The sequence below is a fragment of the Notolepis coatsorum genome (assembly GCF_963971535.1).
Source record: "Notolepis coatsorum genome assembly, chromosome: 1".
Taxonomy (NCBI): Eukaryota; Metazoa; Chordata; class Actinopteri; order Aulopiformes; family Paralepididae; genus Notolepis; species Notolepis coatsorum.
In genome coordinates, this window is record NC_140165.1 from 44,597,521 (window position 1) to 44,625,040 (window position 27,520).

Below are 27,520 nucleotides of genomic sequence, written 5' to 3' on the forward strand. Positions count from 1 at the left end.
ACTGACTGACAGACGGTTGGTCTCCTGGCGCGCTGAGGGCCTTTAGGTGTTCGGTCTGCGCCACGTGTTCCTGTACATCCAGTGTCTATGTGCCTTTGTGTTTGTGCGCAGGCATCTGTGCCGTGCACATGTCTGGGTAGATGTGTATTTGTGTGCCTTTTTATGTGCATATGTGTCTTTGCAGGCTTGTGTGTCTTCACATGCGCATGTATCTTGTATGCGTATGTATCGGTGTGTGTGTGTGTGTGTGTGCACGCACATGTATGTAATTGCTCCCAGGTGTTTGAACTTTGTGTGTATGTGTGTGTGGTTGTGGTTAGACTATGTATCATTGTGTGCATGTGTATCTGCACATTTCCATGCATCGTGTAAGCATACTGTAGCAGTTTAACTAAGCCAGAACACAGATGCAGACACAAACATGCAGAGACGATGTGGAATCAGAGAAACCCGAAATGACAGGTGTATTTTATAAGAAAAGAATAATATGGAAACCAGGTCACTAGGCAGTCCAGGGAGTGAACGAGTCTCAGGGTAGTCAGACGAGCAGAGGGTCGTAGCCGGGAGCGGGTTCTCAAACGGTCCAGGAAGTAGCGTGTTGTAGGGTAGTCAGGCGAGCGGAGGGTCGTAGCAGGGAGCGGGTTGTCAAACTGTCCAGGGATACACGCGGAGAGAATGGTCAGGCAGGTGGTGGTCATACACAGGGATCTAAGAGGCGGGAACAGGGTGTGGAGCCAGGTAACGACTGGTAATAAGGATCTACGATCTGGCAGACATCTGAGCCAGGTCTAAATAGGAAGAGTAATCAGCCGGTAGATGTCAATCAGCTGCTCCTCTGGTCTTCACACACCTGCACCCCATCCTGTACTTAAGAGAGAGAGAGTAGCTAGGTTGGAATACAGTGAGAGAAACCACAGGTTATAGAAGACGGGAAGTCTGGATGCTTGGAGGTGCATGTATGTATTGTACAGTGACCCAGTCTGGTGATGATGCCTACAAGTCGCCAGGGTGAAATGACAGAGAGACACAATAAAAACATATATATTTCTTTATATAACTACAGTTCGAGAGTTGAAGAACATATTTAGTATAACAGCGAACAGATATAATAACTCTAATTGTAAGAATTCTGTGTTTAAAAAAGGCTGTTTTGAAACAGTTTGTCCTCTCCACAGAGGAGAGGTGGGGGCTGGGTTCATTTTTGCATCTGGATAGAGCTGCGCGTTGGGATTCAGATTCACTGAGCCAGGTAAAGGCATTCACACAGAGAGAGTCATTAACGTTAACGATGGACGCATTCAGGTGAGGGTAGTTGTCCATGCCCCCCCCCCCCCCCAAACTAGCTGAAGTGTGAAAATCTTTGAGAGGCATTTTCTCCCCTTGAGTGTTCTAGACAACAGACTGCTTTACAAGATTTAAATGAATATATGATATTCAAAACATTCTCAGATTTCAAAGTATGACACATCATTTGAAAGCTTACATTCTGTACTTTCACAATCTGGAAACATTTGGAAAATGAAAATGGAGAAATGTCGGCACAAACGCTGGACTTGGTCACGTATGTGCATATCTGTGTGTGTGTGTTTGTGAGTTTATGGCAGGTAGGGATGAGTCAGAATCCAAGCGGATTTTCAACATAGTGCACCAGGAGAACCGGACGCGAACCGGACCCCCGTGGTCTATAGCGTGTCACACGCTGAAACACGAGCCCCCCAGGGCCGCCTCGCTCCAATGAAGAAGTGCATTTCACGGAGGACCTCTGGTCGTCTGCCCACCAGCGACCAGTGTTCAAGATTCTACCGGGGGATTTACTTGAGACCGCCCGCAGGACTTTCTGGTATTTATAAGCGCCTACTAACGTTTTGCGTCTCTGCTATTTCTGGCCGAATTAGTCAACGTTTATTTTTTTTTCTTTCTGATTCTTATTCAGAGGTATTTCGTCGAGATTACATACCGTGTAATGTGGGATCAGAAATGTGTAGAAATATGATAAATATGGCTATTTATCCGTTTTTTTTCCGATAAAAACGGACGTGGTATCAAACAAACACAGATTGGTGGTTACAACAACAGTGGTTACAATTCCGAAATATATGTAATCTGTTAGAGATATATTGAGATTAGGCTATTACTGTTAATCATGGGGAATTTTTTTTTTTAAATAGTAAACAGTTAAAGTTATATGGCTTTGATCCAAGGCTCATTTTTGTCAAAATCCTTCGAAATCCTTAGGGAGTTACAAGGGTTAAGGCACAACAATTGCATTTACAATGAATAGGTTATAACATTAATTTGCTGGACTTCCTTTAATCTAATGTTAATTTGTGAATTTGATTACATCTGTTGCATTGTACAATAATTGTTGAACATTTTAAATAAAATAATTCTTAAAAAAATAAAAGAAATCTGGTATAAACCACACCCATTTTAGAATCTGAATCCGAATACAGATACTTTGTTGGTTGAACAGATACAGATATTGTTAGGGCAGCAGTGGCGGAGCCCAATAGCAGAACACAGGAGGAGAGAGAATGGAGCGTTTTAGGTTGGTTTTAATGTAGGCACCAAGCAGACAGGTATGACAGTACAGGAATGTGCGAATAGGCGCGAGCAGGTGCACTCCTCGTGTAGCACAGGAGCGTCCAGGTGGGTGGTGTCTCGGGAGACGGCGTAGCTCGGGAGCGGTGGTCCTGGGCACAGGGAGAACAAAGATTAGGACAAGGTATGCAACAAGGACAGAGTAGCAAGGCTACCTAGGTTGTTAGGTTAACACTGCAACGAGGGAGAGCAGGATCCGTGGGCTGGTGTAGGGGTTTGTTGATGAGGGAATCCCTCACAGCCGCGCTGATTGATGTCCCTCTGGCAGCGTGGGGATGCTGGGGTCGGATGCTGCCCATATAAGGGTGTGGAAAGAGGAGGGGTGAGGAAGGCTATCGCCGTGATGGTGTGGAAGTATGAGGGGTGAGGAAGGCTCTCGCCGTGATTATGACAGATATGACGTACAGTATCCGCACACCCCTACTGGCTTCTAGTCAATTACTAGTTTAGCTACATTTTGCTGTAGTCAAGTGATTTAACTACTACTACTAGTTTAACAACATTTAAATTGCTTTTTCAGTAGTTAAGTACTTTGGGCCATATACTTTAGGTAGTTATTTACGAACTACACGTTTTCCTTGAAATGTGAGCATTTTTCAGACTCAACACCTGAACACTGGTCTCCGTCCCCCCCTTAACACGCCCTTAAGAATTATCAAAATTACATAATATAGTCACATACACGCAACAGTCACTGGACCCCCTACAATTGACTTGTCTCAAACCCTGCCCTGTTTCCTTGATCCTCCAATCATAACTGTTGCTTCCCTTCTCCTTAACAGAATACGTCAACATTTTGGGAAATTAGCTTACCGTCTTCTCCAGAGAGAGACAAGAAGATAGATACCAGTTTCCTCTCTGTTGCGTTCAGTAGAAAGCTATCTGGCTGCATGTTAGCCTAGCTTAGCACAATGAATCGAAGCGGACATGGCCGGTTAGCCTAGGCATTGTCCAACTAACACCTCTCCCGAAGGCTAACCGGCACTGTCCGCTTCAATTCATTGTGCTAAGCTAGGCTAACATGCAGCCAGATAGCTTTCTACTGAACGCACAGAGAGGAAACTGGTATCTATCTTTGTGTCTCTCTCTGGAGAAGACGGTAAGCTAATTTCCCAACATTTTGGAGTCTTCCTTTAACACTTTCCGTGCCAGCCTAGGAACCCTGTTGCGTGCCACCGCTCTATTCAATGACAGAGCTCTCATATTTGCGAATGCATAAACTATATCTTAATTATTATTTTTTTTATTAATAACAAGATATGAATAGAAAAGTAAAGGTGAGGGTTTGATCTGCCGGACAGCTGAGACATATGTATACTCTATTGATAATAATAATAATAATAATAATAATAATAATAATAATAATAATAATAATAATAATAATAATAATAATAATAATAATAATAATAATAATAATAATAATAATAATAATAATAATAATAATAATAATAATAATAATAATAATAATAATAATAATAATAATAATAATAATAATAATAATAATAATAATAATAATAATAATAATAATAATAATAATTGTTGTGAAGGGCCAGATTAAACCGAATATATATATTTATTTATATATATATATTTAATTGTATTTGTATATTCTCTAATATTCCCTGATATCCCTTGTATATTCCTTGTACAATATGCATTGAATATCCATTCTAGCCTACTGAACATCCCATAATAGTCTCCATTCTACTATTGGTCGAGACCTTGGTGCCAGGCTGCCATACCCCTCAGACCCAGTTCAAACGTACCGCTCGACATGTACGAACAAGTCCTAGTTCCGCGTAGGAATTTGGCTACCGCACCACTAATGGGACTATTTGTTCATAGTGCGTATATATACTGCGCTACTAAAGTAGGACTTTCTTTTCAGTCCAGTTTCTTACCCTCCAATAGAGTCACAGACGTAAAGCCTCCCCGCGACGCCACGTGTGGGAGTAAGGCCAAGTTCGCCTACCATCGGTATTGAGACATCGTGTATATTAATATTTGAATAGTCATATTTGGCACTATATCGTTGAGTTGGACGTAGTCTATTAAGCTAATAATAGTCTGTTAATATATAGTGCTTCGTGCGGTGAGAATACTACCGTAGTCAGTACCCCATCGTTTCGGGCAGAGAACTGGCTGCTTACCCAGGGTGGTTGACCCTATGTGAAGCTGCACCCGAGGAGCCCCAGAGCCGACGAGCGAGTGGACCTGTATACCGGATTATTCTACCGACGACAGCCCGCCTTCCCAGGCACGGATTATGCTTTGGATACTTTGATTATTCCATGGATAAAGACCCCCGACACTGCCGTGTGTTGGAACCCCCCCCCCTGGAGAGGACGCAAGGTGAGGAGACGCTCTGCAAGACGAGGTCGCTTCACGTCTCTCCCCCGTGGACCGGAGAGAGCCGGCCCACAAAGAGTCCACCTGCTTTCATCTGTGGTCCAAGGATCGCCGGCGCATTGAACGGCACTACAGTGGGTTCACCTGGGATACCCTTGGCCGGACAAGGCAGCCGGATTCTACCCCCCCCCCCCTCCTACTCCTGTCGGCTTACAAGCGACCGGATTAACCCCCTCTAGTGTATCTAGTATATAATCATTAAAGTATCATTGCTGTTATTCCTTAACTATTCCAGGTCGTATATTTACCACCTGCGCCTTCAGAGATTGGACATTCTCTATTGATATGCCGACGAATACTCCTTGCCATAAAAGTGCATACTATTTCAATTCATAAATGTAATTAAGTGATTAAGTGCTTATTCTACACACCATCGCTGTGTAGAAATAAAGACCTGTTTCTAATGCGTACATTTGTGTTGGATCCGTTTCATCTACGTGAGAGTGTTCATGATAATATATTTATGCCGTGTACTGGGTGGCCGAATATTAAGTACAAAGGTAGTGGTAGTAAGTATCATATCTAGTAATACAGTCAGGGAATTGTACCCCTCAGTTACAATTGGTCCTTCGAGCCGGATGGTAATTAGTGTAATATTAATATAGTGTTATTAATATTGAAATGGCCTATGATGAACACTCCACGAAACGATCCTCCTAACCAACGCCCGCAGCGCGAACGACGGCTCCCTCAGTACTTAGAGGCATACGCTGTCAGTCAACAACCTAGTCTTCTACTAACAGTAAACGCGGTAAAACTAGAAAGTAAAAGTATGTCTAACCCCAACGCCCAGACTACCCCGACCATAGAGGCCCCTACGGGCTCTAATGTAACTGACCAAGTTCACGGTGGGGACCAGTGGGAACCAGACATGACTTCACACCCCGCCAGTACTGAAGAAGTAGTCCCTGATGAGTCCCGGGAGGAATACAACGCTACCGAGAGAGAACTCGGCACGGAAGAAGACGGGGAGAGCACCGTGGAGATAGAGCTCCAAGGCTCCGCAAGGAGTACCCCGAGGGAAGGCTCCCCTATACAACCGCCTTCTCCCAGCGAGGCAGAGAGGACCCTACAGCAGGCCTTCCTCATCAGCCTGAACGCCGCTGCTGAACGCGACCGACTGCAGATCCAGCAGCGAAGCGAACACGAGCAGATACGTCTAGAAATAAGACGCATTCAGATGGAAGAGAATGTGGCCCGAGAACGAGCCGGTGCTCAACGGGACGCAGCGCGCGACAGACAGCAGTCGCAACTAATAGAACAGCTGATCAGACGGACAACACCCTCTCCCTCCGCCAGAGGCTCCAGGAACTCGTCTAGACACACCTCCAGGGCGGCATCCCCTAGCCGAGTAAACAACCCTGAACTTGACCAACAGACGAGGTCTATACCCCCCACAGACCACCTCCCCCCACCGGTCCAAGCGAGACCTAGCAACCGGGAAGGAGCAGCATATCCTGTGGAGAGGCTAAACCAGAGACTACAAGCACTGGATGACCTAACTGAAGACGAAGAGGAAGAGGAGGAGAACCACGCCCGACGACAGCACAGTACTCTACCGGACCAGGAGGTCCGGTACAGCCCAGGCTATACTCCCGCGGAGCTGCGCTACAGACCCCCGACTCTATACACGGGTGAGCACGACGCACGACCCGCACCGAGGAACAGCACCTGGACAAGCGGGCCATGGTACACTGCCGGTACCAGCCCATACCAAGGAGCGGGAGGAGACTCGCCTAGGAGGCCTCTCCCCCAACGCTCGCCGATGTATCCACAGTCAGCGTCATACATTGGCACGCCTATGGTACCCGACTTCACCCAAGAGAACCGGGCCCAGTATACAGAACTCCGCATGTGTCTGGAGACCATGTTGGTGGATGTATTGGATGAACGCCACAAATACGCCATCCTACTGAAGCACTTAAAGGTACCCCGCGCACATAATATAGCGCTCGCCTACGCGACTTCCACCACCCCATACACAGCAGCGCTGGTAGCATTGGACCAGAGGTATGGGCGCATATGGGATTACGTTATCCAGGAGATCCGACACATCGACCGCTTACCCCCAGCAATAGACAATCGAGCACTGGACGACCTGTCCATCAGAGTGCAGTCCCTGGTAGGGATGTTGGGAGCGCAAAGAGAGAAGGGGAGGCATGAACTTTACGCCAACTCAAATGTGGAAAGGATCCTGGAGAAGCTGCCGCCCGCTCGTCAGGAGCGCTTTAGGCGGCAGAGGGACCACAGAGACCCGAATGGCCCCGAACCGAACCTCCTCGATCTAGCAGACTTCCTGGCGAGAGAAGTCAGCAGCCTACGGCTAGATACATTCGGACGGAGCACCCCTGGCTCCAGAGAAGGAACCAGACGACTAAATGATGGAAGAAGATCGGTGACTGTGATGCACCAATCGGAGTCAGTACCGAGCAGCAGGAGCCACAGTACCCCCTCCAGAACGGAGAAGTGGAAGATAGTGTGCCCCTACTGTGAGAAAGAACACTGGCTAGCGCAATGTGACTCCTTCCCCAAGCTGAACGCGGAGGAAGCAGGTCAATGGATAAAGTCCAACAAGCGCTGTTTTCGCTGTGCGCGCTCACACATGGCAGCCGAATGCCGCTTAAAGAAAAGGTGCACCAAGTGCGATGGAGCCCATCTGGACATACTTCACGACAGTAACAGACGGCGCCCTTCACCTGCACCATCCAGCCGCAAAGCGAGCGTCATGTACATCGATCCCGCCAGCAGCAGTGGAGCCCGAGTACTCCTAAAGGTAGTGCGTGTGACACTAAGCTACCAGAATAAAGTCCTGGACACTTACGCCGTCCTCGATGACGGGTCAGAGAAGACCCTGCTGCTCGCCTCCGCTGCGGCCCAGCTAGGGCTGCGGGGAAGCGAAACCCAAATGACAATTCGGACAATAAGACGAGATTTGAAGACGATAAAGGGCGAGAATGTCTCATTCTCTATTGCAGCAAGCGGCCAGCCTGAGCGACGGTACCAGATTGCAGACGCTTTCACCAGCCAAGAAATAGGACTGTCGCGGTACACATACCCCGTCGCCAAGCTGATGGAGAAATATGCACATCTGCGCAAGTTACCGATCCCGCTCATAGACAATGCTATGCCGACCCTGTTGATAGGCTCCGACCATGCAGACCTCATTGTCCCGATAGACGGGGTTCATACCGGACCCCGAGGCTGCCCTGCAGCAGTCGAGACCCGTTTGGGATGGACTCTCCTAGGCCCGCTCGCCAAATCTCTCAACCGAAGTACAGCCACTAGATGTCTCCACTCCCGAGTCACAGAGGGAGAAACCGCACTCCTGCAACACGTAGAGCGGCTATGGACCTTAGAACCAATGCCCTTTAAGAACGGAAAGAAAGACATTCGCTCTAAAGATGACATTTACGCCATTCACCTCCTCGAGACAGGGACCAAGAGAGTCCCGGTCAACGGCGTGTTGAGATACGCCACGCCACTCCTGCGGCGAGAAGGAATGCCTACTTTCCACGCCAAGACAGACGCCACAGAACGGTACCTGCTGAACACGGAGCGGCGCTTAGCCAAGAACCCCGCCCAAGAGAGTGTATACCGCGCTGAGATTGAGAAGCTCATCACAGCGGGACACGTCACAAAGATGGACATTAAAGAGGCTGACCAGACCACTGAATCGTGGTACGTGCCCCACCACAAGGTCCATCACAACGGTAAAGACCGCATAGTATTTAACTGCAGCTACCAGATCGGATCCCAAAATCTGAATAAAGAGTTACTGCCCGGTCCCACACTCGGCCCCTCCCTACTCTGCGTTCTACTCCGCTTCCGCCAGGAAAAGGTGGCCATCAGCGGGGACATTAAAGGAATGTTCCTGCAGGTGAGATTAGTAGAGGCGGACAAGCCCCTGTTACGGTTCCTATGGAGAGAGAAGCCAGGAGATGAGCACCCAGCCATCTACCAATGGGAAGTCCTCCCCTTCGGAACGACGTGCAGCCCCTGCTGTGCGACATTTGCACTACAGAAACATGTAGCAGAGGACCCAGCAGCGGACGAAGAGGTCCGACACAGCGTAAAGAACAGCTTCTACGTAGACAACTGTCTACAAAGCCTTTCAACCCAGGAAGAAGCCGAGGCTCTCCTGATTAAACTCTGCGCCTCATTGATCAAAGGCGGCTTTGATCTCAGGCAGTGGGCCAGCAGCGATCCGCAAGTACTGCGCAGCCTCTCCTCCGAGGACAAGGCAGCCAGCAGCGAGACCTGGATGGCTACAATCCCGGGAGAAGCCCAGGAGATGACCCTGGGATTGGTGTGGCGATTCAAAACAGATTCGCTTCACTACAGACACAAGCCCCTGACTACGGAGCAGGGAAGGCCGGCAGCGGCGCCGACCACCAGACGGAGTGTGTACACAACACTCGCCCGACAATATGACCCGCTAGGATGTATTCTACCATACACCACCAGGGCAAAAATGATTGTACGAGCATTGTGGGACAAGGACCAGGGCTGGGACGACCCCATTCCCGCACACCCTGCATCCACCTGGAGAGAGTGGGAGATGGAGCTCCACTCACTCCCAGGCGTTAATATGCGCCGAAGCTACTTCCCACCCACGGTGAGGCCAGAGACATGTAAAATGGACTTACACGTCTTCAGTGACGCCTCAGAGGTCGCATACGGATCAGTAGCCTACTTGCGGGCCCAAGACCAGGGGGGAGAGATCTACACAGCATTTGTCCTCGCCCGCTCGAGAATAGCCCCACGCAAGCAACAATCTATCCCACGTCTAGAGCTCTGCGCAGCCCTAGCCGGAGCGCACCTAGCCACGCTCATCCAACGTGAGCTCACCATACCGGTGTCTAGAACAATCCTGTGGTCAGATTCCACGACGGTACTCGCCTGGATCAAATCGGACTCATGCAAGTACAAAGTCTTTGTGGGAGTCAGAGTCACCGAGATTCAAGACTTAACCGAAGAGTTAACCGGAGAAACAGAGTGGCGCTACGTTGATACAAAACAGAACCCAGCTAACGTCATCACCCGGGGGATGCCCCTGGATGACCTCACCCGTCGCAATGTCTACAGTGACGGCCCCGCATTCCTAAGACTCCCGGAAGGACAGTGGCCCATGCCTATCCCGAGGGAAGCAAGTCCAGAGGAGGTGGAAATTAAGAAGTCTGTGTTCTGTGGATTGAGCACCGTAGCCTCCACCGACCCTAACATAGACGATTGCACGTCCATAGAGAGTGCACAACAAAGAACATTCCTGCGGTACCACCCGGAGTGCAAGTCCCCCGCTGATATGTCAGCAGCTAACTACGAGGAAGCAGAATTGCTTCTACTGCAGCGAGCCCAGAGAGACTCGTTCCCCGATGAATTGGCCTGTCTACAGGGAGGAAAGCCCGTCCCATCCGACAGCAGATTAATTCATCTGGCCCCCGAGAGCGACGCTCATACCCTCATCAGAGTGGGTGGTCGCCTACGCAGAACCCCCAACACACTCCTGATGGGGCGGCTAGATCCTGCATTACCCCAGACGATGTACCGGCCTGAAGAAGCGAACGGCCGACGAATGTGGAGGTACAGCCAAGTATTAGCCGACAAGTTTTGGAACAGTTTCCTACTGCACTACCTACCGTCTCTACAGACCCGCCAGAAGTGGGTAAAGGAGAGAGACAATTTGACAGAAGGAACAGTCGTCATGATTATTGATCAATCACTGCCCAGAGCTATGTGGCCGGCCGGCCGCGTAAGCAAAGTGATCACCGGTGCCGACGGCAAGGTCCGAGCAGCTGAAGTGCTCGTCCAGGGTCGCACTTACACCCGTCCCGTGGCAAGGCTCATAGAACTGCCTCGACTCCCAGACACAATCGATGATGACCATGACCCTACAACCCTATGACTTTGTGAAGTTGACTGACCCCTACAGCAAACCCTTATGTGTAAATAGACAACGCGATTAATCTGTCTCTGTTTAACTGATTAGGTCTGGGACCTATTCAGGGGGTGGCTGTTGTGAAGGGCCAGATTAAACCGAATATATATATTTATTTATATATATATATTTAATTGTATTTGTATATTCTCTAATATTCCCTGATATCCCTTGTATATTCCTTGTACAATATGCATTGAATATCCATTCTAGCCTACTGAACATCCCATAATAGTCTCCATTCTACTATTGGTCGAGACCTTGGTGCCAGGCTGCCATACCCCTCAGACCCAGTTCAAACGTACCGCTCGACATGTACGAACAAGTCCTAGTTCCGCGTAGGAATTTGGCTACCGCACCACTAATGGGACTATTTGTTCATAGTGCGTATATATACTGCGCTACTAAAGTAGGACTTTCTTTTCAGTCCAGTTTCTTACCCTCCAATAGAGTCACAGACGTAAAGCCTCCCCGCGACGCCACGTGTGGGAGTAAGGCCAAGTTCGCCTACCATCGGTATTGAGACATCGTGTATATTAATATTTGAATAGTCATATTTGGCACTATATCGTCGAGTTGGACGTAGTCTATTAAGCTAATAATAGTCTGTTAATATATAGTGCTTCGTGCGGTGAGAATACTACCGTAGTCAGTACCCCATCGTTTCGGGCAGAGAACTGGCTGCTTACCCAGGGTGGTTGACCCTATGTGAAGCTGCACCCGAGGAGCCCCAGAGCCGACGAGCGAGTGGACCTGTATACCGGATTATTCTACCGACGACAGCCCGCCTTCCCAGGCACGGATTATGCTTTGGATACTTTGATTATTCCATGGATAAAGACCCCCGACACTGCCGTGTGTTGGAACCCCCCCCCCCTGGAGAGGACGCAAGGTGAGGAGACGCTCTGCAAGACGAGGTCGCTTCACGTCTCTCCCCCGTGGACCGGAGAGAGCCGGCCCACAAAGAGTCCACCTGCTTTCATCTGTGGTCCAAGGATCGCCGGCGCATTGAACGGCACTACAGTGGGTTCACCTGGGATACCCTTGGCCGGACGAGGCAGCCGGATTCTACCCCCCCCCCCCTCCTACTCCTGTCGGCTTACAAGCGACCGGATTAACCCCCTCTAGTGTATCTAGTATATAATCATTAAAGTATCATTGCTGTTATTCCTTAACTATTCCAGGTCGTATATTTACCACCTGCGCCTTCAGAGATTGGACATTCTCTATTGATATGCCGACGAATACTCCTTGCCATAAAAGTGCATACTATTTCAATTCATAAATGTAATTAAGTGATTAAGTGCTTATTCTACACACCATCGCTGTGTAGAAATAAAGACCTGTTTCTAATGCGTACATTTGTGTTGGATCCGTTTCATCTACGTGAGAGTGTTCATGATAATATATTTATGCCGTGTACTGGGTGGCCGAATATTAAGTACAAAGGTAGTGGTAGTAAGTATCATATCTAGTAATACAGTCAGGGAATTGTACCCCTCAGTTACAATAATAATAATAACGCAATGCGCATATGTACCGGTATCATTTTGTATCCTAAGTCAACCCCATGTACAAATATAGTCTCATCAGGAAGAACGGCCTGCTCTGACCCTTCCTATAGAGGGCCTGGCGTTGTCCGAGTGTACTCCCAGGAACTTGTAGGTGTCAACCACCTCCACCTTTTACCCCTTGGATAGTGATGGGAGTTGGGGACCTCTCCTTGCCTCTCCGGTAGTGCACCACCAGCCCCCTGGTCTTGCTGAGGCTGAGTTTGGGGTGGGTATTGTCGCACCACCCTACGGAGCTCTCCACCAGGGCTCTGTACTCATCCTCGTTGTCGTCCGCGATGTAACTGACGATGGAGGAGTCATCAGAGAACTTCTGCAGGTGGCACATACCTGAGTTGAAACGGAAATCTGAGGTGTAGAGGGTGAACGGGACGCCTGAATACTTTAGACAACAAATGTTTGTTTCCGCGTCTCTGATTGGCCAGGTCATTTCTGGTCATGTGACATGTACGCCCAATCGTGGGACCGCACGTTTCTACACTGGTTAAGCTTAGGCGCTCGTTCGAAGTTGGTTATGGTTAGAGTTTGTCTTAGAGCATGGCGATAGAACGCCTGCCCTTCTTTCGACGGTTAAGCTTAGGCACTCTTTCGAAGTTGGTTAAGGTTAGAATTTGTCTTAGAGCATGGCGATAGAACGCCAGGTAGTTCGCAGGCCGGAAATAGGCGCAGAACTTGCTGTCCCACGATTGGCGCACATGTCACATGACCTGGCCAATCAGAGCGCAAAACTCGAACACGGAAACAAACATTTGTTGTCGAAAGTATTCGACAGAACGGGATGGGCGATGGCACAGTTCCAGTCTTCAAGTTTCAAGTTCAAGTTTCTTTATTAGTTGTCATACAAAAATACAGAATACTTTTATATGAAATGCTTCTTTCTGTTTTTCTCTTGCGAGTGTGCTAGATAAAAATAGATATGTATAAAATAAGTATAAAATAGAAGTCAAAAGTATGTAAACAAAAGTGTTCAATATATATAATATACAATATACAATGCCGAGTAGAAAAAGTAACTGAGTTACAATACAATATACAGTACAATGCAGAAATGGGATGAGGTTCAATTTAGGGTAAGGTGTAATGAGGTATGAGTTGTAGTGCAAATCTCTTTAATGTCTTGTCTTGTGTGGTAACATTGACTGTGTATTTCATAATCAATATGTCTGTAAATAGAAAATATATGCAAAAAGCCAGATGTACCTTTTAGCAGCAGAGTGGTTTTCAGTGGTAAATAAGGAGTGATACTAGCGGTACAGGAACAGGTCATAAAAGCCCCCAGTATGGTAAAACTATTTGAGCCTCTAGGAAACACCCATTGTGCTGAGCGGACTGTGACATTCTGGGAGAGCCTTTAGGCAACCCCCACTCGAACAACTGGTGAACTGTGTGACTGAGGACTGTGTGACTCATCCTTGAGTAGAACTGTTTAAATCCATACAAAAATAGATTATAGACAAGCACACGGTTGGATTATCACTGAAAATGCAAATATCTGTTATAATGGTTAAATACAAATAATGCCTTAAGTACATATATGATATGAGAAGATTAGAACTTCTCACGCTCAGAGTGGGAACTCTATAGTTGACTGTATGTTAATATGGTCACCGCCGGCCACACCTCACTGGTTACAGGCAGATAACAGTTGGTCTGATCACAGATCTGACCTGCCTTTGAAAATGGCTCAAGGTTCATGGAAACAGATCATATTAATTAAACTGACTTATTAGATAAAATGATTTAAATGTCATTTAGAATGTCACCTGATTATGCAATTTGGTATTAAAATATAGACAACTCCACATTGGGTTAATGCTGAATATATATGTAACTCATTACATTAAAGCTAAAGGTTCTAGTGTTAAAACTGTTAACTCATCAAGAAGCCACAGCCCAAAAGGAGGGGGCCAGGCAGACCCCCCCTCTGTTGTTGCAGGCCAGCACACACGGACAGGAGATCTTGGGACAGACAGCCCCCGAAGATAGCCAATTGGAACAGAACTCCATATATAGAATCAAGAAACCGGATTGGACCAACTTAATATATGGACGTGCTATTATTGGTTGATGTCAGAGTATATAAATGAGGACGCAATGTTAGAAGGTAGGCCAGACAGATACCCCCCACCCCAGGGGGTGCTGGCCTCCCTGCTCCACAGACTATGCGGTTGCCATGACGTAAGTAAACCATAGAGTCACTGTTGGTGATGTTTAGTTTAAAAGGTAAGGTCCCTAGTTGGGACCAGGTTTAACTATGTGATGGGAAAGGTATAGTCTATTTCATTGATGTTAACATGACTATTGTTATATGTACAGAACTTGTTTGATGTGAGAAAGCCACTGTGAATGGGCTCTAATGATACACACCTCAACAATCTTGTATACAGCATGTTTTAATATGAAATCCCTGTATGTAAACAACCTTTTATTCACTTTGAGCCCCGCGGCAATAAATCAGTTGATTTGAACTCTAGTTCTGTTGTCTGCCTGCACGTTTTATTCTCTACTGGCTATTTTGAGTCAGATGAGGACCTGGTTCTATCATTCTCCTTCTCCCTCTAGTTACAGATACAGCCAGGATTAGTCCTGGAACCACTGTTAGGGGGCCGTTTGGGGGCCGTTTGCGCATGGTTAATGGTAACAATGACCAGCGGGGGCGCTCTCATACAGCTGGTGACAACTGCCCGACGCACCGGCTTTTTGTTCATTCATTGGAAGCTCGAGTTCCATTCAGTTCCATTACAGCTGGTGACTTCATTCATACAGTAGGATGCAACAACGTCCTACAGTATGTCTACAGACTGCACGATTAGAATGTTGCTGAATTAAAGAATGAATAAGTTAAACGTGTAAATTCAGCAGTCAAAGTGGATATATTAAAACGTGTCAAATCTAACTTCATTAGATGGCCGACGTATGGCTCTCTTGTCCATTCATTTCATCAGAAGAAAGCGTTAGTGTAATGCTTCTTGTTAACAATAAGTTTGTGTACGCAATGTCGCTGAATAAAATAATTAAACCGTTAAGACCTGTCGCTCTCATACAGCTGGTGACAACTGCCCAACGCGCCTTTTTGTTCATTCATTGGAGGATATATAATGGATATTTTATTTATCTGGCACTGTGGTCTCATGGCTAGACCTTTTCCCTCTCACGCGGACGACCCGCGTTCGAATCCCCGTTTTTTTTATTTTTTTACTTCTTCTAACGTTTTACTTCTTTCATGTCAGTTCATTACATTTAATTTATTAATGTCCAATATTGTCCAATGTGCCAAAAATCTGGAGATTCAGCGGGCGTTTTGACCTAATTGATCCCCTCTGCTTCAATGCAAACTCTGGCAGCGCTGTGTTTGGGGTCGTTATCCTGGCTAATCAAATACCCAGCGCTCCACCTCTCTGTCAGGGACACGGGGGAGAGGTTTGGACTGCAGTACCTTGAAACAGGCTGTGGTCCAGTTCCACGTGTAAATTCAGCAGTCAAAGTGTATATATTAAAACGTGTCAAATCTAACTTCATTAGACGGCCGACGTATGGCTCTCTTGTCCATTCATTTCATCAGAAGAAAGCGTTAGTGTAATGCTTCTTGTTAACAATAAGTTTGTGTACGCAATGTCGCTGAATAAAATAATTAAACCGTTAAGACCTGTCGCTCTCTGTACTGTACTGTACCCATTCTGCAATCTGTTAATAAAGTTTTCAATCAATCAATCAATCAATCACATCAGTAAGCTCTCCCCTGCCTTTTTCCCCGGCAGCAGCACAAACTGGCCTGCAAAGTGATGTTGGCTCTTTTATGGACACAGGTAATTCTAATTATACTGAAGTCAGACATATGTCTACAAATAACTGTTAGTTAGTAGTTGACATCTCCCCCACACATCACTTGTTGTCTAACTCAGGGGTTCTCAAACTTTTCAGGCCACGACCCCCAGGTACTGATGATGCGGCCTCAGCCTTGGTTCATTTTATATCTAAGCACTTAGAGGATCCTACCTCTTATGTCCGACTTTTATTTGTAGATTTTAGTTCAGCTTTTAATACGATACAGCCGCACCTTTTAATTGAGAAGCTGAATGGGCTTAATGTCCACCCTCTCATTATAAGATGGTATCATTTTTTAACTAACCGTACACAGCGGGTCAGTGTTAACGGCACTCTTTCAGAATCTAGAACCCTGAGCACTGGAGCTCCCCAGGGTATAGTAAGTTCACCTGTGCTTTTTACCTTATATACAAACGAGTGCAGAAGCATCTACTGTATCCTAACAACCGCTTCATAACATTTTCTGATGACACTGCCATTTTAGTTCTAATTAAGAATGACAGTGACCTAGCTGACTATTATTTGGAAATCCAGAGGTTTGTATACTGGTGCGACAATAACTGTCTGGTTTTAAATGTTAAGAAGACTGAGGAGATGGTGTTTGACCCCAGAGGTGTTGGGGACCACAGGCCTGTGGTCATCCACACACAGTCCATCTCACAGGTCTCTTCATATAAATATCTTGGGATTTTTGTCGATAACACACTAACCTGGAACACCCATGTAGATAGCCTGTGTAGCAGACTACAACAACGACTACGTTACGTTAGAGTGCATGGTGTAGATCAAAAATGTATGTTACTTTTCTACCAATCTGTATTAGAGAGTCTAACCCTTTAGTATTGTGTATCGGTTCTTGACTAGTCCAATCACCCTCTCAATGTGGATCCGCACTGATGAGATTTTACGGGCTCTCTCCACCTCCTCTGCAGACAGCTGCTTCATGTTCCTCGTAAATGGGGGTAGAATTAGTTGTGCACCGCAAACAGATCTGATCCCCGGGCATGTGCAGCGCAGGGTTTATAAATCCACACTCCCTGACAATATGGATATCTGAGGCTCTGCCTCCCCAGGCCTGGGACACGAAGTTAATGTGACCCACTGGGCTGCACGATATGAACACTTTCACTGTGGCGTGGCGTTTGTAGGAGGAATAGCACTGAGCACAAGCTTTAAGAGTTCTGGGTGCATCGATGAAAATTTCAAAACAATCGATGTGAGACGAGGAAACTTTGTTTTGAATACTGGGGGGATGGTTGAGAATATGTGGTCCCTGTCCTGCCATTTAATCAAGAAGTCAAGCTTGACGTACATCAGGCCAATCCATGTCCAGAACACTTTGATGACTGTTGCCTTTGACACACCTCTGATGTGGGAGATGAGGTCAAAGGACATGTCGTGACGCAGTTTGACAAGGGTGATAAATAGCTGATCTATGGGTGAGATTATGGTGCTCCTTGTCTTCTCTGTGTGCAAGAAAGAAAACAAGTGCTGAAGCACTGGCCAGGTAACACCCGTCATCATCTTGCATTTGGTGTCGTTGCTGTCCACAGATGAAGCGGTCAAGGTGCTTGACTCGACCTTGGTTCTCTGTTGGTCACCATCCTCCTTGGCTGCATCCCTCTCCTTTTTTCACGCCGCTCATGGCGACTGATGTTTGTTGACGTAGATGGTGTAGACTGTGATGTTGAAGGGAATACAGATGGTATGTAGTCTGGGTGTGTTTGGTCATTGACATTTGCTCCTGAATGAATGAATGAATGAATGAATGAATGAATGAATGAATGAATGAATGAATGAATGAATGAATGAATGAATGAATGAATGAATGAATGAATGAATGAATGAATGAATGAATGAATGAAAACGTTATTAACAGATTGCAGAATGGGTACAATACAGTACGGCTCAATACACACAATTGTTAAGGGGATGCAGACCAGAGAAAGACGTTTGTCTTGTTTACCCCCATTTTCAATTCATAGTGACATTTATGACATGCACAACATACATGACATCATGACATTTATGGCATAGGGACATACATGACATACAGGTATATAGTACTGTTACATTTGTGACATAATATGATATGCAAATATACAGTACTGTTACCCATAGATCCTGACAGAGAGTATATACATATGACATGTATATTACAAGCAATACGACTATTCAATAACAAGTCCTTAGAGCAAGGACAACACTGAATGTGATTGATAAATAGTATACTAGTAACATATAAAAATGAAAAAGGCATGTAGGCTACACTGAGAATGGACTATTATGGGGAAGTAGCTAGCAGTCTCTTAGAGCAAGGACAACAACACTGAATGTGATTGATAAATAGTATACTAGTAACATATAAAAATGAAAAAGGCATGTAGGCTACACTGAGAATGGACTATTATGGGGAAGTAGCTAGAGACTGCTAGCTAATCAATCAATCAGCTAGCAGCTAACATCTGCTGTTTACAGCCTCACAGCCAATACAACTTAATTAACTATATAAATATTTGTTCCTTATTCTCACCTGTTATGAAATGGGTAGAGCAGACATACGTAGAATTTGACTTGGGGGACCAGGGTCTGCTTTGGTCGACTCTCCCGTCTGCATCTACGTGTGCCCTCTTGATACTGTAGCTGCCAGCCACTTTTCCCTCCGTGATTCCTCGACGGGTATTATATAAAACTGCAGATTTTGGTATTTTTTTTGTCATTAGTACAATGCGTAACACAGCAGCTCTTTGGCATTGTGAAGGACTGAAGAAAATTCCGCTTGAAAGTCTTTAAATTGCCGCTTTAACGATCCGTTTCTCCACTAAATGAAGCGTACACAATGTACTGTACTAGACTGAACAGGTTCTCCCCACGCTGAAGTTGCGTAGCAACAACAGACAAGAAGTTGACTTCGAGAATAACTCATGTACAAATACCGATATGCCCTACTTTGTTTACTTGTTTATTGCACAATGTCACTCTATTGGTTGGATTCTTATTATATAATATTACTATTGTATTATGCACATCATTGCGGGCAATTTCATTTTATAAATAATACAAAAAAAATATTAGACACACTGGGATTCAAACCCAGGTCGTCCGCTTGAGAGGAATGCGCATAACCCATTAGACCAAATAAATCCATTATATATCCATTTATAAACAGAGCCCACCTGGCACCTCCACTAGCAATCTACACAAAATATACACATTGACTGCTCCATTCGACAGGTTTTAACTGGTTAATTATTTTATTCAGCAACATTGCGTGTTTACACAACTGCTTTACCGCTTTCTTCTGATGACATTAATGGACGTACGTCGGCTTTTTGTTTTGTTCCAGGTAACCATAGTTAAATTCCATTCCTGCATAAACGCGGATCATTGTTCAGCATTCCTAAGCAATTCGCCGTCATTGTAATTTAAAGGTTTAGAATGCCTATTCACATATACGCCTGTAGACATATGGTATGGTATTTATTTTAGACAACAAAACATATACAGATCGTTATACAGTATATACTGTGTAGGACGTTGTAGCGTCCGTCTAATGACTTTGCGCCTCCTGGCGGCATAAAATAGAACAGCAGCCTGGGTTCCTAATTAATTTCAACGACGTGATATCACCATGCGCGCGTCCATGAAAACTAAAGGCTTCATCTGGCAACCTCAATGCACTGTAATTAATCTAATGTATTGACTTAGAATATACGACACTTGCTCACCAGCACATCTGACCAGCTGCCCTGCTGTCTGACGTATTGCGGTCTGTCTGCGAGGTAGTCAGTGATCCAGGCCACCAGGCCGTGGTCCAGCTGCATCACTGATAGCTTCTCCGCTAGCCGCTCTAAGCTGGATGGTGTTGAAGGCACTGGAGTTGCCGCCTCCGGGGGTAGCAGACTGCTGCTGTCTGCTGTGGGGACCATTAAATAGTGTGAGGATACCCATCTCCGCTTGATCACGAGACAAAGGAGATGTCTATTGATTTCAGGAAAGAGCCCACATCCTGTCTGACAGCCATTAGAGTACAGCCTATATAGCCTGTCACTGAGTATAAATACCTTGGCGTTGTCTTAGATCACAAGTCAAGTGGGACCAATGTACTGAACGTATTAACAGAAACGGCCAACAAAGGCTTTATTTCCTTTAACCTGTTAAGCTGTATGGTCCCCCAAATGACTACATCCAGATTTAACACTGCCATTGGAAAGAGGAGCTTTCTCCCTATCCATATATGTATGATTTGGCCATAATAAGGTCAAGTTCAAGGTACATTTTTATTGAATGTATAACTCAAATTGATTATAATGTATTACTGTATCTAAAAATCCTTCTGTTTAATCATCTTCCCTTTATTGATTTGCTTAGATTTTTTGTACACTTGATTTCAATAAGGTGGTGAATGAGCTCAGTGAGTGAGCTCGGTTCCAGCACAATTGTAACATGGTGTTATTCACCGGTAAAGATGCAAATAAATAATCATAATTGATATTCTCCTTTGTTTCATTACAATTTACTCAAGCCTAGTAACAGACACAATATTCTGACACAGGAAATACATACCCCCAGATGTTTCTAGATACCAAGAACATGCAAATTGACCTCATAGAAGTGGAGCAATCTTCCATGTTCATAGGCATACATTTAGGTGGACTTTCTGAAAATAGGGCTACGGCTTAACAGGTTGACAAGGCTTAACAAGGATGAACTCTCAGTGAATCCCCCATCTAAAGGGGTAATATCATACATTTATAACTATATGTCTGATCAATCTGATACATCCCTAGATTATCTGAAGGGTGCTTGGGAGGAGGATTTGGGCATTGATTTATCGAAGGAGCAGTGGATAGAGGCTCAGCAGGGAGTGCATACAGCATCCATATATGTCAGGCATGGTCTTGTACAATTCAATGTGTTGCATCGTCTCCATCTTTCCAAGGTCAAACTTTCTAAAATGTACTCTAATATCGTTTATCATCCTTTGTGTGACCGTTGTGGGATCCTCCCTGCCTCATTGGGACACATGTTTTGGACTTGCCCAAAATTATTACAGTTCTGGAGTTCTATGTTCAGGACATTGTCTGATATTCTGGGACACGAGATAGATCCAGACCCGGTTTTGGCCGTGTTTTGAGGACTGGGAGAGGACAGCCCTCTTAGAGGACCCACTTCTGCAGTGCCAAGGTTCATAACCCTTCTAGCACGCAGATTAATTTATCTTAATTGGAAACAAACACAACACCCCCATGTTTATTAGAGACGTTATGCAGCACCTTAGACTGGAGAAGCTCAGATTTACTTTAAGGGGTTCTATTGAGAAATTCCATAAGACTTGGCAACCCTTCATTGATTACGTTGAAGCTAGACAATGAACCTTGTAACTAGAAACTAAGGCAACTGGGTAGTACCCGTCAATAGCTATGTAGAGCAGCTCTGTAGTAATATTGTTAATACAAATGTTGGTTGTGTGTGTGTCTCTTATGTGATTGTGTATATGTGTCTGTACAGGTGCGTGTGTTAGTGTTACATTCAATTCTAAGTTGACTTGCCCTAGGCCTGAGCAGTCAGGAAAATATGGCTCGTTTTCCCCCGGTAGGCCTTGAATGTAAGCAGGTGGACACAGGCAAACGGACAAGTGTTTATTGGATAACTACTTTAAAGGGACAAAAGAATGGGGAGCTGGGTGCTCCAGACTCCATAGGTTCAGGATATAATTAAGTCAAGCACATTGTAAAAAATAAAGCAACAAGCAAAAATGGACCAACAGCAAAAATTGTCAAAATGGTGGAAATGGTCAGAGCACAAATAAGGAGCACGGAGCAAGTTGCACCCTTACTTAAAATTCATTATGAATTGAAAATGGGGGACCCTGATGTAAACAAGACGAAAGTATTTCTCTTGTATGCATCCCCTTAACAATTGTGGGTATTGAGCCATACTGTATTGTACCCATTCTGCAATCTGTTAATAAAATTTGCATTCAATCAATCACCGTGCAGATTGATTGATTGAATGAAAATTGTATTAACAGATTGCAGTATGGGTACCCGGTGTCTCTTGCGTTGGTGACGAGCGCAATGTCCGCTGCGCCACACAGCCACCCTCATCGCACGCAAGTTTAAAGGGATATTTAATTTTAGTATAACAAAAATCAGCAGTCTTGCCTCTATCTAAAGTAATCTACTATAAGCTACTGAACACTGCTGTCCCTGTGGTCTACTGTCGACAAACAATACAGCAATATTATTCTGTGTAATATATTTCAAAGGTACTTGTTTTTTTGGAGCTAATATTGTCATTTTAGTATAGGAACTATTTCTCACTTGAGGTGTAATTATTATTATTATTAACTTCTCACAGCATTTTTGGAGTCTTTCTTCCAGCAAGGCAGCATGTAACCATGGCAACCCCTCCCCACATTCTATACAAGGCTGAACATACACAGCACACTCAAACCTACAAAAAACCTACTGGATCAGCTTTTATTTATCAAAGGTAATACATCTGTAAACACACATGAAATGCCAAAACAACCACCTACCTTTGACTCAGAAGTGTCTGTTTTATTGAAATCTGCACAGCAGTAGTTTGTTTATGCTTCAGAAGTATGATGTTTAGAATAGGTCCCTAAAATTAATGGAAGTGAATGAGAATCCTGACACCTGGGAGGAATGGTGGGGTTGACACCAGACGGCAGGGACAGCAGTGGTAGCTCGATGACTTTGCATAGAGGTAAGATTGCTGAAATGTGACTAGTTCTACTAAAGTAAAATATCCCATTAAGATGTTCTATACTGCATTGTTGAGAATGTTTTACCCTTTCACATCGTTTGCTGGTTTGGTAACGCAACGGATGCACAGAGAAACACCCTGAGGAAAGTTGTACTGTAACTATACTGCCAGAAAATTGCAATGCATTCATTTGGCAACAGCCTAGAAGACATTTATAGATCCAGATCTCTTAACAAAGCAGAGGACATTCTCTTAGGCACCCACTTTTTACAGCTTTTGAGCTGTTACCCTTTGTCCGTATAGGTTCGGATACCCAGCCTTACATTTAAACATTTTGTTTAGGTCAAAACAGTCATTCATCCACAAGTGATACAATGATACTCGTTTCTTAATTTTCTTTCTCTTTTTTTGTTATCAAATGACTTATTTACTCTATTTACCTGGTCAGTGTACAGTACCATTACTTTATTTGTATAATCCACTGTGGTTAGACTAGCCTATAATGTAAGGGGCTTTATTTGTATAATGCACTGTGGTTAGACTAGCCTATAACTGAATTGATGTGTGCAACACTGTGATACTGTTGTATAATTTGTGTTGTTTGTGATTTTTGTTGATTTGCATCATGTCTTTTATCCATCTTTTTGTAATGTAATCCAAATTAAATGAACTGAAAGAGTTTCCCCACAGGGACAACACAACACTGGATTTGGACTCTGCACTAATCCCTCAATCAAACACACTTTACTCAGTTGTTGCTCCGTGTAAATATGTGAGATCTCAGACTCAGATTGTGATCATTCTCCACTATGTAGTCCAGATGTACTTTAGCTACTTTTTATTCATATACTTTTCATTGTGAAGCAGCAATTGGGTACATACACCCTTTTATTTATTATTAACAGTAAGAAGCATTTTGTATGAAAGTATTCTGTACTTCTGTATGACAACTATTAAAGAAACTTGAACTTGAAACTTGAACACAACATGCATGTTTGTATTTACTGTATGTATGTGTGTTTGTGTGTGTGTGTGTATGTGTGTGTGTGTGTGTGTGTGTGTGTGTGTGTGTGTGTGTGTGTGTGTGTGTGTGTGTGTGTGTGTGTGTGTGTGTCTGCAATGCATGTGTGTATGTATTGTATGTATGTGTATGTACTGTATGTGGGTGTATGTACTGTGTGTGTGTATACTATGCGTGTGTGTCTGCATGTGTGTATGTACTGTATGTGTGTGTATGTAATGTGTGTGTGTATGTAGTGTATGCGTGTGTGTCTGCATGTGTGTACTGTATGTGTGTGTATGTAATGTGTGTGTATGTGTGTGGGTATGTATGTACTGTGTTTAGTTTAGTTTATTCGGATATCCATTAGCCATTGCCACAGGCATAGGCTACTATTACTGGGGTCCACACAAATCAATACAATACAATAAAATCAATACAATACAATTAATACAATACAATACAATAAAACAATACAATACACCTCAATAACACCTAAAAATATTATATAATAAAATATCTAAGTTCACCAATCACACATACCCATCTACTCAATCATATTTCAAGGCATATATGTTCACTTAAAGCACAACAATACATCTCAATACAATACATACAAATATATTAAAAATCTAAGTTCAACAATCACCCATACCCATCTTCTCAATCACCCACTATGTTTACTTAACTGACAGTACCACTCTTTCTTATATGATGTTTAAGGTGTTTTTTAAATGTCTGTTTGTCTTCAACCCTAGTTAGTGCAGGTGGTAAGGAATTCCATGCAGTCATGGCTCTATACATCGCAGTCCTTTTCATTGCATTTGTTCTTGGCATCTTTACAGTACATCTTTCCATTGACACATGCCTGGTGGAGTAACTGTGTCTGTTGATTGTGAATTGTATCTCATCATATAGACAAGCAGGTTTTTTGTTCTTATATATATTTCTAAAAAACATTATGATATTTACATTTAGTCTTTGTTCTACCATTAACCATGACAGTTTTTCATGCATGCTTACTATGTTTGACCTTTTCCTACAATTCAGAGCAAGGCGTGCTGCTTTGTTCTGTGTCATTTGTAGTTTTCCCAGTTTTTCTCTTCCAGCACTTCCCCAGATCCCCGGACAGTAATCCAGATGTGAAAGGATCAGAGCCTGGATAACATGGATCACCGACTCTGGAGTTAGGAATTCTGCACATCTTCTAATTAAAGCCAGCCCTCTCCCCATCTTTTTTGTTATGTTATTTATATGCGTTGACCAGTTCAGATGACTGTCCAATGTTATACCTAGTAGCTTTGCTTCTTCTACCTGTTCAATTTCAGTTCCCCCCATTATTATTTTTAATTTTGGATTAGCAATTAGCATATGGTGTGAACCCATTAAAATACACTTTGTTTTTGCTAGGTTTAAAACCATTCTATTTGCTCTAATCCACTCTTCTACTTTTTGTAGCTCTTTATTTAGTGCCACACCCAGATCTTCCACAGAGGAGGATGCCATGTACAGGGTTGTATCATCCGCATATATAGCCACCTTTGCTTTATCTAAAATTAACGGCAAATCATTTGTATAAATGGTGAATAACAGAGGTCCAAGGCAGCTTCCCTGCGGAATTCCATACTTAACATTTTTCGCTTCAGATAGGCTTCCGTTAAAAAATACTCTCTGTTTTCTACTGTATAAGTAGCTAGTTATCCATGAAACTGACGATGAAGCAAAGCCATAGTCTTTAAGTTTCTCCAGTAGTATTTCATGATCCATAACATCAAATGCTGCACTGAAGTCTAACATCACTGATCCTGCTAATTTCTTTCTATCAATATCCATTAGACAATCATCTACTAGCTGTGTCAACGCTGTCGCTGTTGAGTAACCATCCCTATAGGCATGCTGAAAATCAGTATTCAATTCATTGTCATTGAAGTAACTCTTAATTTGTGTAAATACTATTTTCTCCATTCTCTTCGCTAACACTGGCAAAATGCTCACAGGGCGACTGTTTGCACCCGACAGGTTGACTTTTGCATTTTTCTGTAAAGGAATGATTTTAGCCTCCTTCCAGACTTTTGGACATATACCATATTTAATGCTTTGATTTATAATATGTGTGACCGTACCTACTACATGCTTTGCTGAAACCTTCAGTAGTATACCATCCATGTTATCCAGGCCTGCTGGTTTTTCCTTTTTTATATCTGACAACATTTCCTCCACCATTTTAGTGTCAACAGAACATAGACTAAATGAGCATTTTTTATCTTTCATAATCCTTTCTAATATGTTATCATTATATTTTACATTACTCATACACATATTATTCCTTAGAGTTTCAACCTTACACAAGAAGAAGTCATTGAAATACCGAGCTATATCAACAGGCTTTGTTATAAATGCCCCATCAACCTCAATAAAGCTAGGTACATTGTTATTCCCCCTTCCTAGTACAGTGTTAAATGTTTTCCATAACTGTTTACTGTCATTGTTCACTTCAATTATCTGTTTGTATGTACTGCATGTGTGTGTACATGTACTGTATGTGTGTGGGTATGTACTGTGTGTGTGTATGTACTGTATGTGTGTGTACATGCAGGGCCGCCTCAAGGGGCGTGCAAGCAGGGCCTCGCAGGAAGGGGGGCCTTGCAATTTTTGTTTACATTTTCTTTTTTTTTAAACTTTTTTTATGAAAAAAACTAATAATAGAATGTTAACAATCACTTTCCATCACAGACCTAAAATCTAGTTTTGCTTACATGCTTATATATTTCACATTAGACACGTTTGTAGAATAGTGTTCCGGGCTCTGCGGCTCTGCAGATATACTATTGGTTTCATTCAATTACTTTTGTGCAAAGCATCATGGGAGGACTAACACTAGGGGGAGCTGGTTGGCGTCGGTCTGGTAGTCGGTAGAGAGATGTGAAGAAGACCGGTATTATCCACGAGGGGAGGGGGTACAGCCAGGTACGGGGTCTATTCGGCGCTATCCACGGGAGCAAGTGGATGTCTTGGCCAAGAGAACCAAATGTGCAGCATCGGAGCAGAAGAAATAACGCTGCGTGCCGTAAGCTTATCAATACCAAGTATAGTGATTAGGTTATGCCAAGACGAAGAGGATGTTCGGCAGATGGACTGAAGATGAAAGTTGTTGCATGTTAGAACCTTCAGTCAGGCTATAGCTATGTCGGCTAGTAGCTTAGCTAAAGGCAGGGACAGCTAGCTAGCGTTAGCTACGTTATCGAGTGCTAACGTGTGGCAGATAAACTAGGAACAGACTCCCAAGTTCATCCCAACGGGGGGGACAATATCATCATGTGACTCGTCTCCTTCCTCTTCGACCTGACTCTGCGTTAGGGTGAGTTTTTAATGCAATCTACTCTGTTCCCGCTGTGGATCTCTCTCTCTCTCTATCTCTCTGTCGCTCTCTCTCTCTCTCTCTCT